The sequence below is a fragment of the Furipterus horrens genome, unplaced genomic scaffold (genome assembly GCF_987537825.1).
Source record: "Furipterus horrens unplaced genomic scaffold, mFurHor1.1.pri manual_scaffold_2, whole genome shotgun sequence".
In the NCBI taxonomy this organism is placed as follows: Eukaryota; Metazoa; Chordata; class Mammalia; order Chiroptera; family Furipteridae; genus Furipterus; species Furipterus horrens.
Genome location: NW_028327172.1, coordinates 121,336,839 through 121,354,999, shown reverse-complemented (window position 1 = coordinate 121,354,999; position 18,161 = coordinate 121,336,839). Strand labels below are relative to the sequence as shown.

General features: G+C 36.8%; 1 protein-coding gene across 1 annotated transcript in view; it reads right to left on the bottom strand.

Moving 5' to 3' along the window:
• The window catches only part of TET2 (tet methylcytosine dioxygenase 2), an 87,505-nt gene extending 70,638 nt beyond the window's left edge, over positions 1-16,867 (bottom strand). The window contains exon 1 of the mRNA XM_090266367.1: positions 16,734-16,867. The gene's annotated coding sequence lies outside the window, so the exon portion shown is untranslated. The remainder of the gene's footprint in view (positions 1-16,733) is intronic.
• Positions 16,868-18,161: the final 1,294 nt, after the last annotated feature.

The following is an 18,161-nucleotide window of genomic DNA, read 5'->3' as shown; positions in this document are numbered from 1 at the left end:
TTAATGTAAAGACCCAAAGTCAGTGGGTTCAGTGGGTTCCAGGTCCAGGATTATCCAGAGCATCTCAGTTGGGATAAGAACAGAATTTTCAAATTTCATACCAGATAAGGTTGAAGACTCATTTTGATACAGAAATCTGTTATTACACTTGACTCATCCAAGAACAAATTCAAATGTCAAATACTGTCAATCAAATGCAAACCTCGAATTATATTGTTATAAACTTAACCACCCTGGTTGTATAACTCATAACTGGAATGAACACCAAAGGTGAATGTATGAATAATATTCATGTAGACATTCATGCCAGTGTATTCAGTTTGGCTAGATGCAGCCCTCACTCAAACATACACACCATTCATGAGGCATCTATTTGTGTTTCTGCTGTGCTAGTTGTATTTATCAAATTCCAAACTTAATTAAACTGGCATGCATTTTAATCATTTTCCAGCAGATGTTCACATTTAATAGCTTTGTCCCTTTATTCCTGTTTATTTCTAAAACACTTATCACTATTTGAATTTGAGATTACATTTGCTGACAGTTTAATTCTTTGGTGGAAGGAGACTGGTTTTAATTGGTACCAAGTTTCCTGCTGTTTCCTCTTTGTTATGGCAGGTCACCATGTCAAAAAACAGGAAGACATCAAAGAATAGAATTAATACTAAATTAACCCCAAACTTTGAGATTAATTGGAAACACTATATTCTCACTGCTGTGCCTTTCTGCACTCCAATTTTACTCTTCTTTATCCTATAAGCTAGTAAACAAAATTGGACACTCTCAGCAACTCTTCTAGGACTGGAAAAGATTTAAGAAATGTAAAAGGGATAAGTGGTAAAATAAAGATGCCCTAATTAAGTTTTTAAACTTTTTTGCACGTGAAAATAAATACTCTGTGTCCCTTATACTTCAGTTAATGGCAAGAAAAATAATTAGATGATAAAAGTAAGTGAGAGAACCAAAGTTTACCAATTTGGAAAACTGATTCTACAGAGAACTTAAAATGTAATTAGGAGAAATATGTTGGAGAGTCTTGCTCCGTGCTGGGCAGTCAGATTATTCACAAATTGAATAAAATATGTCTTCATATTTCCACCAAAATAAAAGAATGTTTGAAACTATTCTGATACATCTGAAGAGAGAGATTTATTCTGCTAATGCCTAACTATATAACAAAATTATTTATCATGATTTCCATAGCTGACAAAGTTGTGTTAGGGAGCCCAGCTCTTTCTCTCCTCTGAAAATACAGAAGTTCAGAGTTGCCATCATGACCCATCTTTTAAATTCCTTCTTATGTTCCCCACTAAAACTGAAGTCATAGTCAAAGCCTAGTGAAAATGCTTACCACTTTTCTCTTAAAACTCCCTCTTTGTTTCTCCTGCAGCATATCAGAGGAGCTATGCAAGGAAAGATCTTGCTTAAAATCTATTGGTTATTCTGGATAAACTTCAAATCATCACAAATCCAGTTTTCTGCACTATAGCTTAAAATTTTTGTGTTTGTGTTAAAGCAATCTCTTGTGGAATTACGTTTATTATCCTCATTGGTTACTCATAATAAGGTACATTTTTGCTTTAATTTTCTTATAAAGTTACAGCATTATTTCCTTAACTTTGATATCCCGTTGAGAATCTTATGAAGTCACCCAGACCCCTCTTCCTCAAAAAATTTATGTAAAATTTCTTTACTTTTTTTATGGTTGTTCTATTACAGTTGTCCCAATTTTTCCCCATTGCTCTCCACTGCCCCCCACACCCCTGCTCCCACAGTCAATCCCCACCCTGTTGTCCATGTCCATGGGTCATTTACACCTGTTCCTTGACTAGACCCTTCCTCTTCTTTCCCCCTTTACCCTTTCCCCCTCCCCTCTGGTCACTGTTAGTCTGCTCCTTGTTTCCATGCCTCTGTTTCTATTTTGCTCATTTGTCTGTTTGTTCATTAGGTTCCTGTATTAGGAGAGATCATATGGTATTTGTCTTTCACTGCCTGGCTTATTTCACTTAGCATAATACATTCCAGTTCAATCCATGCTTTCTCCAAAGGTATGAGTTCCTTCTTTCTTTCTGCTGCGTAGTATTCCATTGTGTAAATGTCCCACAGTTTTTTGACTCATTTACTGATGGGCACTTAAGCCATTCTAGCACTTGGATAGTGTGAATAGCACTGCTATGAACACAGGGGTGCAGAGGTTCTTCTGAATTGGTCTTTTAGGATTCTTCAGGTATAACCCTAGCAGTGGAATCACTGGGTCAAAAGGCAGTTCCCCTTCTAGCTTTTTTGAGAAAATTCTATAATGTTTTCCAGAGTGGTTGCACCAGTCTGCATTCCCACCAACAGTGCACCAGGGTTCCCTGTTCTCCACATTCTCAACAGCACTTGTTTGTTGATTTGTTAATGATGGCCATTCTGACAGCTGTGAGGTGGTATCTCATTGTGGGATATCTGCAATTTTCCTGCCTATGTTTTCCTCCAGGACTTTTATGGTGTCACAGCTTACATTTAATCTTTTATCCATCTTGTGTTTATTCTGGTGTATGGTGTGAGTTGGTGGTTTAGTTTCTTTCTTTCTTTTTTTTTTTGAATGTACATGTCCAGATCACCCAACATCATTTATCAAAGAGGCTATTTTTACCCCATTTTATGCTCCTGCACCCTTTGTCAAATATTAATTGACCATGAAGACATGGTTTTATTTTTTGGCTCTCTATTCTCTTCAATTGATCTATGTGTCTGTTCTTATGCCAGTACCAGACTGTTTTGATTGCAGTGGCCCTGTAATACAGTTTGATACCAGGTATTGTGATCCTTTGAACTATTTGTTTAGTCTCTATGTCATTTAGTTCTGTTCTGATCTTGATTATTTCCTTTCTTCTACTTGCTCCTGGCCTTGTCTGTTGTTGTTTCTCCAGTTCTTGTAGATGTAGGGGTGGCTGTTTATTTGAAAGTTTTCTATTGTTTTTAGGTAGGCCAGAACTGCTATGAACTTCCCTCTTAGGACAGCCTTTACTCTGTCCCATAGATTTTGGGCTGTTGTGTGTTCATTATCATTTGTTTCTAGAAACTTTTTTATTTTTTCCTTGATCTTATTGTTAACCCTTTCATTATTCAATAGCATGTTATTCAGTGTCCATGAATTTGAATGTTTTTGAGTTTTTTCCTTGCAGTTGGTTTCTAGTTTCAAGCAGTTGAGATCCAAGAAGTAGCTTGATATGATTTCAATATTCTTGAATTTGCTGAGGCTTGTTTTATATCCTACCATGTGGTCTCTTTGAAAATGTTCCATGTACATTTGAAAAGAATGTATATTTTGCTTCTTTGGGGTGAAAGGTTTTGTATATATCAATTAAGTCCATTTGATCTAGAGGGCTGTTCAATGCCACATTATCGTTATTGTTTCTTTGCTTAAAGGATCTATCCATTATCGACAATTGGGTGTTAAAATCCCCTCCTATGAGTGTGCTACTGTCAATATCTTTCTTGAAGTCATCCAAGATTTTCCTTATATATCTGGGTGGTCCTATGTTGGCTGCATATATGTTTAGAAGGGTTATATCTTTTTTTTTTAATTTTTTTTATTTTACTACCATCTCCTTTATGGGTTATATCTTCTTGATGGATTGTTCCCTTAAGTATTATGAAGTGTCCTTCTTTGTCCCTTTTTATGGCCTTTGTTAGAAATATGTTTTGTCTGATACGTTTTTTTTTTTTTAAATGTCCATTTGCTTGGAATATTGTTTTCCCATCCCTTCACTTTCAGTCTGTGTAGGTCTTTTGTTCTGAGGTGGGTCTCTTGTAGACAGCATATATGTGAGTAATGCTTTCTAATCCATTGAGCTACCCTATGTCTTTTGATTGGAACACTCAAATCTATTTACATTTAAGGTTATTATTGATAGTACTTATTCATTGCCATTTTTCCCCTTTGTACCTGTGTTCATCTCTCTCTTTCTCTTCATGTTCTTAAAGCAGTCCCTTTAGCATCTCTTGCAATGCTTGTTTGGTGGAGATGTATTCTTTTAGCCTCTTTGTGTCTGGGAAACTCCTTATTTTGTCTTCCATTTTAAATGAGAGACTTGCTGGGTAGAGTAGTCTTGGTTGCAGATCTTTGCTCTTCATTACTTGGAATGTTTCCTGCCATTTCCTTCTGGCTTGTAGTGTTTTTGTTGTAAATCAGCTGTTAGCCTTATCAGAGATCCCTTATATGTTACTAGTTGTTTCTCTCTTGCTGCCTTTAAGATTCTCTCTTTGTCTTTGAATTTTGCCATTTTAATTTTGATGTGTTTTAGAGTGAGCCTCTTTGGGTTCATCTTAATTGGGACCTTCTGTGCTTCCTGGGCTTGTGTGACTTTTTCACTCATCAACTTAAGGGAGTTCTCTGTCATTACTTTTTCAAACAGATTTTCTATCCCTTGCTCCTCTTCTTCTCTTTCTGACATCCCTATCATATGGAAATTATTGTGCTTCATGTTATCCTGCAACTCCCTTACACTCTGTCTGGGATTTTTTTCTACCTTGTCCTCAAGCTCACTGATTAGGTCCTCTGCTTCATCTAGCCTGCTTTTAATTCCCTCTACTGTGTTCTTCATTTCAGAAATTGTATTCTTCATTACCTCTTGGCTCTTACTGATAGTTTCTGTGTCCTTTTTCATGTTGGTGTTTGTTCCAGCAAGTTTCTTGTAGCTTCCTTGGAGTTCCTTATAGTTCTCACTGAGCTTGTTGAGGATCCTCATAACTGTTATTTTGAACTCAATGCCTGATAGTTTGCTTACCTCTATTTCATTTAACAGTCTTTCTGGGGACTCCTCCTTTCTTTTTGATTGGGATTGTTTCTTGTCTCCTCATTTTAGGTGACTCTTCTTGTTTCTGCTTCCTAGGTTGATCTGCTTTGACTCCTTGTCTTCATGGTGTGATGTTCTGTGGTAGGAGACCTGTGGGATTCAGTGGTGCAGTCTCCTTGATCTCTTGAAATTGATGCTCTTGGGATGCCCATTATGCAGTTTATGTGGGCTCTCTGGTAGTAACTGGGCTTTGGTTGTTGTTGGGTCACTCTTTGGTGGGTCCTTCCCTCCAGCTGGCTGGCTGAGAGTCTCTCTGCCCATCACATCTTGTATGCTGTTGTACGGGTGCTGCCAGAACAAAACCCAACAGCCCAGGAAAGAAATCGACACCTACAAAAATAATCCTCACCCACAATCACACGATCAACAGCAAATGAGCCAGTATTAATAAAGGTGTAAAGAGATTAAGACAATATAAGAAATGAAAAATGGATATGAGATGACTAACTGAAAGAAAAATGTTTTTGAAAGGGTAGAGGGAGGAGGAATAATAAGAGTAGGTAATAGGAGTGAGAAAATGAGAGAAAATAAAATTTATATCATCAATAAATGAGGGAGGGAAGAAAGCAGAATGAAGTAAGGGAACAGAGGCATACAATATATATGTGGGGTGGGGGGGGAGGGAGAACAACAGAAAAGAAGAAAAAGAAACAAATTGGAGAATAAGATCCACCACAGCACTACTGAGAACCAATGAGCAAAGATTAATATAGGTGGAATTGGAATATGATGGAAAAAAGAAAGAAAAGCTTAAGAGATGTCTAGAGGAAAGGGAAATGATTTTGAGATGACAGAAGGAGAAGGAATACTAAGAGTGAGGAATAAAAACCAGGCTAAATGGGGAATATTTGAAATTTAAAATGAAAACAAAAACAAAAGGGCAGGAGGAAGGCAAACTATAATAAACTAGTGACTTAATATGCACAAAATTGAAGGATGACAAATGAATGTTAAAAAGCTATGCAGGAAAGAAAATAATGGAAATCACAAAGAAGACAATGGTGGAATTTGTCTCAGTAGTATCTAGTGTTTACCACTTCTCTTTCTGGATCCGCCCCTGGTGATGTCAGATCACATCCCACTCTGGGCCCAGGAAGCCTGTTTGAGACTACCAGATATCTACAGTCTGTGACTATCTCCTTCACTTGTTAATCTAGTCAATCTGTAATCAGCAGTCAGGCTCTAAAACCACAGGGTGGGGCAGAGTAATTCCTGTAGGCAGGGCTATTGCTTCCCCTCAGGCTGATGCCACTTGGAGGGGAGTGGTCTGCCTGAGAAGATGGCTCCTGCAGTATGGGGGATGACTCAGCATGGAGCTCCCTCACTTCTCTCCCCAAGGCCACCATCCCTAAACTCTCCTCAAGCATCTCTAGTCCACTCTGCCAGAGCAGGGCCCCTTTGACAGAGTCCAGAGTAATTGGCTGCAAATGAAATTTTATGTGTCGGCCTTTTAAAAGGCTCTCTGTGACTCCAGCCATTTGTCTCTGGCAGGCAGAAACCCTCCTGCTTTTCATAGCTGGATGCTATGTGGATTCCTTTCTGGCTCTGATGCTATAGACTGGGGAGCCTATCTTGGGGTTTAGACCCCATATTTCTCAGGGGGTACCCTCTGGCCACTGAAATATCCCTCCAGAACTTCAGCTGCCACCTATGGGAGCCCAGCCAGCCCTCTCACATCTCCAATGCACTCTGTACCAGTCACATTGTGGTGAAGCAGTTTCTTGTCTGTTCATGGTTATAAGGCTTCCCTCTAGCTATTGTTCAGTTAGTTATTCTGGATGATTTATCTCCAATTTAGTTGTCCAGATTGGTCCTGGGAAGAGGTTAGTTTAGATTCTACTTACTCCTCTGCCATCTTGGATCTCCAATTTATGTAAAATTTCCAGTGGGCTTAGAGAGTCCCCAAAATTAATGCTTAGAAGCTTTATCAGGTAAAGACTTTAGCTCTTCAATTTCATTTGAAGGCTTCAACTTGAATTGGAAATGTAAAAAAAGTTTATTCCAAAACCTTTTATAAGGTTTGGCTTATTTTTGTCTTCGTGAGACTGGTTGACAACTTATTCTCTCTTCTTAAAATCTAATTTTCTGTTTTGAATTTCCTTGAAAGCAGCATGCAATATTAAAGCCATTCAAGGAGCTAATTTTCATCATGTTCATGAACAAATTTAGACTTGAGCACTTGTAGAGAAGTGGTAACATAAGAGCAGACACCTGAGCCCTATTTCCAGTAAATAATTGAAATACTTTTTAAAAATTGGAAAATATCCTGCATCAGCACCAAAATACCAGGGAACAGAACCAGCTGAGAGGCAGAAAGTTTGAGGAATATCTGGGTAATGTGTAGATGAATCCGTATCAAAGGACATCACTAGTAGTCTAATCGCAGCCCCTATTCCTAAGTCAGTGTGGAATGCTGCAGGAAACTAAAACAAACAAACAAAAACTCCCAATGTGACTGCCCAATACTCTTTATTTTTGGCATGGATTTGGTAGACAGGGCTAACAGAAGAGGGGGGAACTTTATAACAGAAAGCCCTCTACTACTGTCCCATAGCTGAGAGGAAGCTAGAAACCCAACAGAAGCTCAACAGTGCGGTGGTATTTCTCTCTGAGCTACCTACTTTTTTGCTCAGCTTACCCTGACAAAGGAAAACTGTTTTCCCAACAAAAAGGAACCCTCCTACTGTAGAATAGCAAAAGCTAAATGGGAGGGAGCCTTTGGAGAAAAAAAAATTTTTTTTCTACTTAACTGTGAGGCAGCCAAAGGAAGCAGAGTTGGCAAAATAAAACATGCATGAACTCTCCAAACAGAACACTTCGGTGTGGCAGGACTCTGCTCTAACCTGGCTTCTCATTCCCAGTGGGCTCACCTTGACAAGAGTGTTTAATTTCCTCAACTGGTGGGGCTTACTGTAGGAGGGGGTCGTGAAGGGACTGAGCTCTTCCCCAACTAAGTGGGCTGAAGCAGCAAAAACGAAACAACAACAAAAATCAGACAAAACCAAATTGCAGACCTGGACTCTTATAAGTGAAAGAGAAATGGTGGCAGGTGGGAGGAAAGATGTTGCAGATCTCTGACCTCTTAAGTTTATTTTCAACAAACAGAAAAAAATTTCACAGTGATAATGGTCCAAACATACCATTAAAGGAATGTGTTGAACAATCTAAGACAATGCTATCACATTTTTATGGTAGCAGGTAAGTCAGCCTTCCTTAAAGGGTGTGTGAGCAGGGAACAAATACAGAATGATACTGATGGGTAAGGAAAACAAAACTTCAACTTAAAAAGGAAAATAAACTGTTACTCAACAGTAGAAGAAAAGCATGCTTTCAGAAATGATTTACTTATTGCTCTAGATAGAAACTTTAGGCCTCATGTACTTTATCCTGCCAAAGAAAGTTTTTTATAGGTACTCTTTGGAACAACAGATGAATGATTAAATTAGAAAACAGACTGTAATTAAGAAAGAAATTAAGATGTTAAGGAAAATAAATCCAAGTAACAATTTCCCAATGAAATATAAAACAGATTTAAAAGAAGCAACCCCCACACAGAATTAACAGTACAAATAAGAGATTACAAGTAAAGAATAAGCTGAGGAAAGATTTCTTTCTTTCTCCAAAAAACTTTTTGCTCAAAGAAGAAATTAAAACTTCAAAAGAAAGAATTTCTGACAAATGGTAATAATGAATGCAGCACATCTTGAAATGTATGGACTGTAGCCAAATTATAATCAGAGGTTTAAAATCCTTTTATTGATAACAAAAAATAGAAAATAAATGACATAAGCATTCTAACTCAATAATTTAAGAAAACAAAACACACTTAAAGAAGGGAAAAGTAATAAACAATAATATAATTAATTAATAACAAAAATATATGTAGTAGGCTTAGTAAATGAATCCAGGAATAGATTATTTGGAAAGATTACATGGACAAAATAAAAAATCGCTAAGGCAATTAAAAAATAAAACCAACTCAAACACATAAATTAGTGTAGACAGAGGTGCTATATCTAGAGATATAAAAACTACTAAAAGAATGATGAAATGTTATATACCAAAAGATTAGAAAAACATGACAAATTGAATAGGGTTACAGAGAAATACTGCTAAAATCTGCTCAAAAATGTATAAAGCCTAAATAAACATATACCTTTGACATAGAATCTTTAAACTTTTCAAATTATTATTCTGTAATTAGACCAGAGTTCAAATGTTCCCACAGACAAAGTCTTACAATTTTCCAATAAACATGTAATTCGTGTTACTTAAATTTTATAAAGTGCAGAAAAGGGAACAATTAAAGTTCTCTCTATTAGTAAATTTTTCTGAATAACTGAGCTTTTTTTTTATATTGATGGTATGCCTAAAATGATATGATGTCTACATTTTCAGGCATCAGTAACCCATTATTCATTTGAATAACTAATAAATCCTTAGTATGTACTAAGGATTCAAGATTTTTATCCCTGAAGAAAAGAGATGCTTAAAACATAAGTAAACAATGTTATTAGCTTTCTAATAATTATTATAACATGTTTTGGAAACATAGAAAAGAAGCTAAACTTTCCTCAAGGAGTTGAAGATGACTTTACAAAGGTTGTATATTCCTTATTAAAATTAAAACTCAAATTTTGCCATCATAGTTATTTAAATTGTTAAAATTTCTAAGAACTGACGCACCTTGAGAATGTAGAACTTCAAAAAAAGGAACAACTTTAACACAAATTATGCAGAGAAAACTATTTCTTACCTTTAAAAAAGTATGAAACTGACTAAAGGGAAATATCTTTTTTTATTGTATTTTTTCCATTATCATTTATTCCCCCTTACATCCCCTCAACCATGCAATCGGTTGTACTGTTGTACACGTCCATAACTCCTTTTTCCTTTTTGCTCAACAACCCCCCCCATAATTGTCAACGTGCTGAAATATATGGTTCTATACTTTTAATAAATATATAACAAAAGGTTACATATTTTTGTCCTAATTGCAACACATTAAAAAATGCCCAAGTATTCAATTCTGCATTTTATATGGAGAGTTTATTTACCCTCCTCTAAAGCTACGGGTTTTAATACCCACTTTACTGGTTTGGTTGGGGAACCTGGAGCTCTGCAAGTTTGCATACATTCTCAACAGTGTCCTCCTAACATCACAAAGCACCTGGACAACAAGGCCAGACTATTGTCTCCCACAAGGACTACATTCTCAAGTAACTTGACCATTTTCCTCCTTTTACTTGAGAGTGAAAATGAGAACAAAACAAAAACGGCTGAAAGTTGCAGGTTTGTTATGCAAAAGGTTGATTAATAATTTTTTAAAAAAATGTTTTCTTTTTCAATAAAGAGTTTATTTTTAGGAAAGAAAATCTATCATCAACTAAGTTTTCTGGAAGTTTCAAAACATTTCCTGCATCGATAACTCACTAAACAAGTTCTTAAGTGTGTTTATTCATCAAAACTGTCATCCAATAGACATCAAATATCCACAACAGCTTTCCAATTGCTCTTCCTATAGTGAAACATTTAGGTTCGTCAATAACACTGGATTTAGAATGCTAAATGCATCCCCAAAGGCTCCGAAATAGACAACAACACCACAAATCGCAACTGTTACAAATTTAATTCAGGTAGGATACTTTAGGAAAAAAACTTAGTATCAAATGGTACTTATACAAGTATTGTAACAACAACTGAGGTATAAGCTCTGACATAATGTAACTTTGTATACCAGATTACCGTGCCTAGACACTTGCAGTTCCAACTATTAACCCTCCACAGTTCCCTGTCCCTCACCGCAACTCAATGGGCAGGTGCTACATCAATTTTAAGAAGGGGCCAGAGGAACCAAAATATATATATATATATAAAAGATTATGAAGTTAATTTTGAAGAGTGTGATTAAGTGTCTATGATGTAACTAGACACTGTGCACAATGTTAGGCATAGGAAGGTACGACACAGCCTTTGTCCCAGGTATGTCTGAATTTGTAGAGAAAACAGGCGCAGGGAACTACAATAAGTGTGACACTGAGAAACAACAGTGCCACAAATATGAGGCTTTGCTGATGAGAAACCTGAGCTGGGTTGTTAACCAGGAGAGAAACTATAAATACAAAGGCTTAGATGAGTGAAGTTAAGTTCTGTTCAAGACCTATAGTTACGAATAATTACATCCTATAATCTGAGGGACAATATGATGACAAGGAGGTTGAAGAGTAATCAGGAGCCAGACAAGAATATCAAGCGCGAGTCTGATCTACTTCCTGTAGGCCAGTGGTTTTTAAACTGAGTTTTCTACATGCCATAGGTTCACAGAGCTGTTCAAGGCCATCCTGACTGAAGATGGGTAGGTAGGTGGTCCTAAGTACCCCCACATTGCATTGGCCATCTCTGCAATGACCAGATAAACTCCATTTTAATTGACAAAAATTCTGTAGGGGTGGGAAGAAGGAGCATCTACTGCTTTAACAAAATTTGACGAGTATCCAACAAAGGGTTTTTAAAAAGGGGTGTGCATGGTTAGATTTGTATTAAGAATGAGTGTACTGGGGCACATTAAATTGACCATCCCCCCCTAAAACGAAGTACATAAGTAGAGAGAACAATAAGGATCTGATTAATTAATGGAAAAAGGAAACAAAAGGCGGTATGAAGGAGTATGGTATGGATAAGCTGGATTTGAGGGTATGGGTGGGAAAGAAAGGTAGAAGTTCTTGCCTAACAAGTTCAACTTTCTCAACAAAGAAGGAAACAAGCTGGCTGGGAGGATTGAAGGAAGGATGTTGTGTGCGTGTGTTCACATGTATGAATGTGGAGGGAGATTCAAGATCTTGAGAAAATGACCAGGGCTTTTGGGTTTATTTTAAAGTCCTTCCAAGACTCCCACTAAGATTCAAGAACTGTATGTGCCTTGGTTTGAGAATTAGAAAATTGTTAAAAACACATACAACATTAACTATATGATCACAGATTCTCCTAGAAGTCCATTATTTGTTCTTCCAATCTTCCCAACTTAAAAAAAAAAAAAAAGCCAAAATAACACACTATTTTCACATTTTTAGGAAAAGGTTAGGTCAGAGTTAACATCTGTCAAGACGGATAAACATTTCTAGTACCTTCATTTACATTAAAACTTTCTTTCAGAACACAAAGTTTATTCACCAAGATACTCATTTCTGTTTAAAATATCCTATGAGATCAGTGGAGGCAACTGATACTTCACCTTTTGATGGGGAAACTGAACCATAAGAATGGTAAAAACAACTTCCACAGGGTGCATTCTATTTTAGCAAGGCTTACTTACACGAAACTCAAAGTACATGTCACATGCAGATAGGCATTAATACCAGAAATGCTATAGAGCTATTTGTGATTTTAGGGGTTGCCAGAGTTCTCAGGAGAATCCCATGAGAGTGTCAATAGTCTTCCATAATTCAGTCTTTTGGGACACAGAGACTATGACCAATCTGGGACTGAAAATATACACAAGACACCATCACATATAACGAAGGTTTTATTTTTACACAGTTGAGTCATGCCTTGTATCATAATGTGGCATATGTAATGGAGACAGTAAGGAAATGTATAAAAACTTATAAATAGAAAAAGAAACATTTTCTCTTTTTAACACACTTATCACTTGCTAATTATATTTTATTAAAAACAAGAATTCATTAACAAACAGATGGGTTGCAGAATAGTTTGAAGAGTGCAATTTGAATAGACTGCATTAGATGATTTTTGTTTAAAGTCCTGTCACTCAAAAAATAACTTGATAAGTCTTGTTAGAACAGTGACCATTGATTTCAGTTTATAAGACCGATCTTTGAGAAAGCAGCATTTGATGTCTTAATTTTAAAGTTTAGGTAGTGATTTAAATTTGAGATAACAGAAACTACTTTTCTTCTGAAAGATAAGCAGAAAAACAGTACAATGATGGAAATACTTATTCCATCTCAAACTACTGAAGTAAGATGAGTTATTTTAAATCAGGAGACAGCAACAAAGACTAGACTGGAGACTAAGCATATGAAGCAATGACCATCTGCTAGTCCTACCAATGCTTCTTTGACCCTTTCTAAACAAGTCAGATACGTTTCATGAAAGAGGGTAAAAATGTCCCCATTAATTACAAGAACAGCTAAACACAGTGCTAATGGGCATTTCCAGACCTTCTAACTATTCTCCACAAGCAAGTTGGCAAAACACAAATTACCAACACTCTTTACAGCCAGCATGGAGCATGGTAGGAGGGGGCCCCTCAAAATGGAAACCTGAGGCCAGTGCAGGTTTTGCTATTAGCTCATGACATGACCTTAGGCAAGTCATGTTTCACCTCTGGGTACCCAAACTTCCCTATTTCTTTTAGTGCCAACTCTTCATTGGTCATTTTAAAACTTGAAGAGAAACTTTGACTCTTCTCTTGTATCTCCTGTGTGCAAAAGCTCGATAAAATCATCCTGATGTTTCCTTAAAAGATATCAAATCTATCTGCGTTTTATCAGTCTTACTTTTATTATCATAATCCATGTTCTCAACCTCACTCCTAAATCACTCTAACCATTTCCTCCATCTCCCTACTCTTCTAAACTTGTCAAAATAAGAACATTGTTAAGACTTGAAATAGCTTGTTACTTACTGCTTCAATTGTTCCTTAATATTTGTAGGATCGCATGTAATAACATTAAACCCAGCTGTAGGATTTTACAAAGTAGGGCTTTGCTTGCTTTTCCATCTTCTCTCCCGTTACTTGGCTTCTTTACACAAGACTGCCTGCCTCTGCCTCTCCCCCGTGCCCTCTGTCCAGCAGACCCCTGGCCGCAAAGCCAACATCCTTAATTCACTTCACCTCATGCTGTTTCTCCTTCACTTGTCTCGGGGGGGTGGGGGGGGGGATGTGTGTGTGTGTGTGTTTTGTTTGTAAAAGTAACTTTAATTAGAACTTTTTCCTTGGAGTTTTTTTTTCCAGCATCACAGATATAAATGACAAAGTGTAAGATTAGTATATATAATGTACAATATAATAATTTGATATACATATGTACATTGTGAAAGAAGTTCCCCCCATGAAGTTAATTAACACATTCATCACCTCATATATTTAAACTTCTTTTTTCTTTTGGTGAGAACATATAAGTTCTACTCTCTTAGCAAATTTCAATTATATGATACAGTGTCATAGTCACCACGTTTATACATTAGATCCTCAGACTTTATTCATCTTATAACTGAAAGTTTGTACCCTTTTACCAATTATTCACATTCTTTACATCCTTCAAGATTTAGGCCACAACCTGCCACGTTTTTTTGTGAAGTCTTCTCTCTTTTAGTCTAAACAACCTGTGCCATTCCTAGAACTTCCAAAGTTCTTATCTGTATCACTTGGGTACATGGGTAAATGTTCATTGGTGGAATATAATTAAGATGCATAAGATGCTTTGATTTTCTTTGACTCATCTGGAAAACATTTTACTGGTCTAAGGCTTTGTGGCTTTTCTCTTCTACCTGAAATACTCTTTACCATGTAACTTTTCAGTTATGTCTGTATTCCTTTTTCACATTTTTACTAAAAAATAATCTCATGAGGTCTTTCTTGACTACTCCATCTTCAGTTACTACCTCAACATGCCCCCAATTTTTTTCTACTTTACATTTTTATGCTTAGAATTTCTTGATATTTAACATGTTATACATTTTTATTTATTTATTTACCTTGTTTCAACAAGGGAAAAAAAAAAACAAAAACTTTTACCTGTTTTGCTCATAATGCATTCTAGTTCCTAAAGAGTATCTGGTATTTGATAGATACTGAAAAAATACTTTTTAACTAAATTCATTATTAAAAAACTAAAAACATGAAAGACAAAAACCACATGATCATATCAATAGAGGCAGAAAAAGCATTCAATAAAGTACAACACCCCCCCCAAAAAACTAAAAACAGCATTAATAATAGTAATTAATAACAAATGCTAATATAAAATTGAGAACTTACTATGTGCCCTGTACATATCCATATAATATTATATGATCCCATTAGTATTAACTATGAACTATTTGCCAACTAAATCAAGGCATAAAGAAGTTAATTTTCTAAAGAACATAGAGCTAATAAATGTTACTAAAATATAAGCCCTAGGTTTATTTGCTACTGAAAATTAGTCCTAGACTGAACTTATCCAACTATAAGAAAATAAATGTAAAATAACATATTTTTTGGACCTGAGGGTTACTTGTAAAATCTTTTTTTTTTTTTTAACATACAACTAATCTTTTAGTTTTCTGACCTCATTTCTTGTTGGTAATTTATCTTACACTTCTCCCTAAACTTCTGCACTTTCCTACTTACCTACCCTTCAACTCCAAGAAGAGAAAAATCTTATGACTTCACTAAAATGATTAAAATTTTGTTTAAAAAATTTCTTTCAGTTCTCACGTTAAGGTCAAGTACAGAGTGAGCAGTCAGAGTCCTCACAGTGAGAGGCAAAGCATCCACTAAGGGAGGAGGGGAAAAGCAAAGAATGCTTTATTCATAATTACCTAAGATTTTCCAGCATGAGAGGGGAAAGAGGAAGTCTATTTTCAGTGACAATGATTACTCTAAAAACATTAGCATGCAAGGGAAAATTTTTCATTCTGAGAGTTACTACAGTGCTGAGTTCTCTTTCCCTTACTTAAAATTCCCAGGGCAGAAAGGTAATCTAGGCAGAGGCACTTGCCCTGCGTCTGTGTCTCGAAAATGGCAACATCCAGGAATCATGGGAGTTTAACTGAGGACACCCTGGAAAGGATTTCTCAGCACCAGGTCCGTCTCTAAGAAGTATCAAGTGGCAGACTGCATACTTACATCCTTAGAAGTCTGGAGTGAGGGCACAGATTACAGCTACACGGGCTTTTTAGAAGATTTGTTACGTTGAATGCATAAACAAATTCAGGGAAACAAAAGCTGAATCACCTTCTAAAGGAGTTCCAGAAGGGGAAAAAAAAGCCTCATCCTACCTTTTCTCCATCTAACCTCCATTTTCTCCCCTACAAAGCCTTCATAATTTTAACTGGTTTATAGTAAAGACAAAGCTATATATGGTAGAATTCACTGTAGCCTTCCTCTTAAATATTTTGGAAAAAAATACACCAGTTACCTACTTCTATCCATTCACATAAGTGAAACTGATCCAATAAATAACTCTTATGTTGGGACATTCATTAGCTGGTCAGTGGCATTCAGAACCAACTTTATCTCTATTAAGATCAACTGTAAAAACAAAAAAGTATTTTGTGTCTCCCTCTCTGTCAGCCTTCAATTTGCTTTTTAAAAAACCATTGAAAAAAAAAAGATCATTTGAAATATGAACAAAGTTTTCCTGAATTCTGTCATTTTATACCTTAGTTCTCCACTAGGTCTCTGAAGCCAGATTGTCATGAAGCCCAGCTGCCTAGGCTCAGCAGGTGCTCACTTTTCAGTCCAGCACATGACCACATATGTCACTTTTTTGGTCCTCAACAAGACTGAGACAAAGTGGCCATAGTGAAGTAAAAATGGACAGGAGAAATACTGGGGCAAATGGTTATAGATATCACATTTCTCCATGTTGTTATTTTGAATGGTTATTATCTCTCTTTTTAAAATTCACAGACGCTGAGAATATGATGAAAGTCTTTTCTCCAGAAAAACAAAGTATACAGGTATACACAAAACTCAGCACATAACTTTGGGGAATTCATAGATTTTAAAATCTAAGCCATGCGCCTACAGCATAGATAATAAAGGGAGTTGAGACAGTACAGAGTACCTTAGGAGCTGAGTTTGGAAGAGACATTTACCATTACTTTGGGAATAAACTTCTCTCACACACCAAGCAGCAACTGCCCCCACCATCTTACCGGCAGCTCTGTCCCTCACTGCTCCTCCCGGGTCATGGCCTGCTGGCTGCTGCTGAGCCCATCTCCTGCTTCCAAGCTGGTAACTCAACAGGAACAAGGGCAAGTAAACAATCTCAAGAGGGCCTGCTGCTGAATGTTGGCCAGCCTGGGAAAGATACAAAGTGAGTATTTTTAAGTTAGCAAAAAGGAACAAGGCATGCACATCTGGTATGAAAGCTATTACGTCGTTTAAAAGGTTTAAGATGCCCTTAATTGGATATTTCCACTCCACTGTTGGCTGTTAAAAAAAAAAAATTGGGGTTGGAGGATCTTTCTCAAAGCAGTGAAACTCCCAAATGCACCACAATAACATCGTCTAATATCTGTAGAGTACTTTGCAATGCCCAAAACATCTGCCTGCACCGGCGCTCCTCACATCTTGACTGTGATAATTAACTAGGCTGGAGACCCACTGGCTTATAGTCCTTCATCTGTTTAATCAAGTGGCTCTCAGCCTTGGTTGTAATAGCATCACCTGCATGGGAAGCTGAGGCCTCTGCTCAGAGATTGTGATTTTGGGGGCTAAAATGAAGCCTTGTTCCCCAGGTGATTCTAAGATGCAGCCAGGATTGAGAATCATTAGTTTAAACCCCTGTACTTGCTATGTAGCACTAACTTAACCCAGAAATAGCAAATATTTATTCAGAATATCATTATATCAAGGCAACGTGCTAAGTGCTATGGAGAAGGTAAAGCATAACAACATGTGGCCCCCTTAATTTAGCTGGAACGATTGAACATACTTTTAAAATGTCACCTTATAAAGGACATACTCAATATACAGAACCCAAGTGCACTGGTCAAAGATGTAGTGAAAATCTTGAACGCTACAAAAAGTAACGATTACCATCCATGAAGGAGGAAGTTGAATGCATGGCTTCAGAAAGTCTTCTGAGTTGCAAGGGCAGGGTGAAATTCAGAGAAAGACAGAGAGGAACAGGAAGAGGACACTTTTCAGTCAGACGGAGCTGTAAGAATATGTACAGCACATTGAGGGAAAATAAAAAGCCCGTTCTGTTTAAAAGATTTCTATAAAGGAACATTAAAAGGATTTGGAGAGGCAGATTTGAGTCAGAACATAAAGAGTATTGGTAAAATGGCTAAAGAAGTTGGGCCATTTCTCCAAATATCTGAGAATAGTATGTGGAATAGTACGGGGAGCTGTTGAGAGCTGATGTCCCAAGGGGTCTTAGTAAATTTATTAGGTTCGGAGTAAATGTTAGACACAGTGCTGGATGTATTACATGTGTTACTTCATTTAACACAAACAGCTGGTGAGGTAGCTATTATTATCCCTATTGTACCATGTAAGAAGAGAGGTCACTTAATTTTCTCAAAGTTGCATAGCTGGAAATAAGAGCTGAGACTGGGGCATATTGTTTCTTTAGA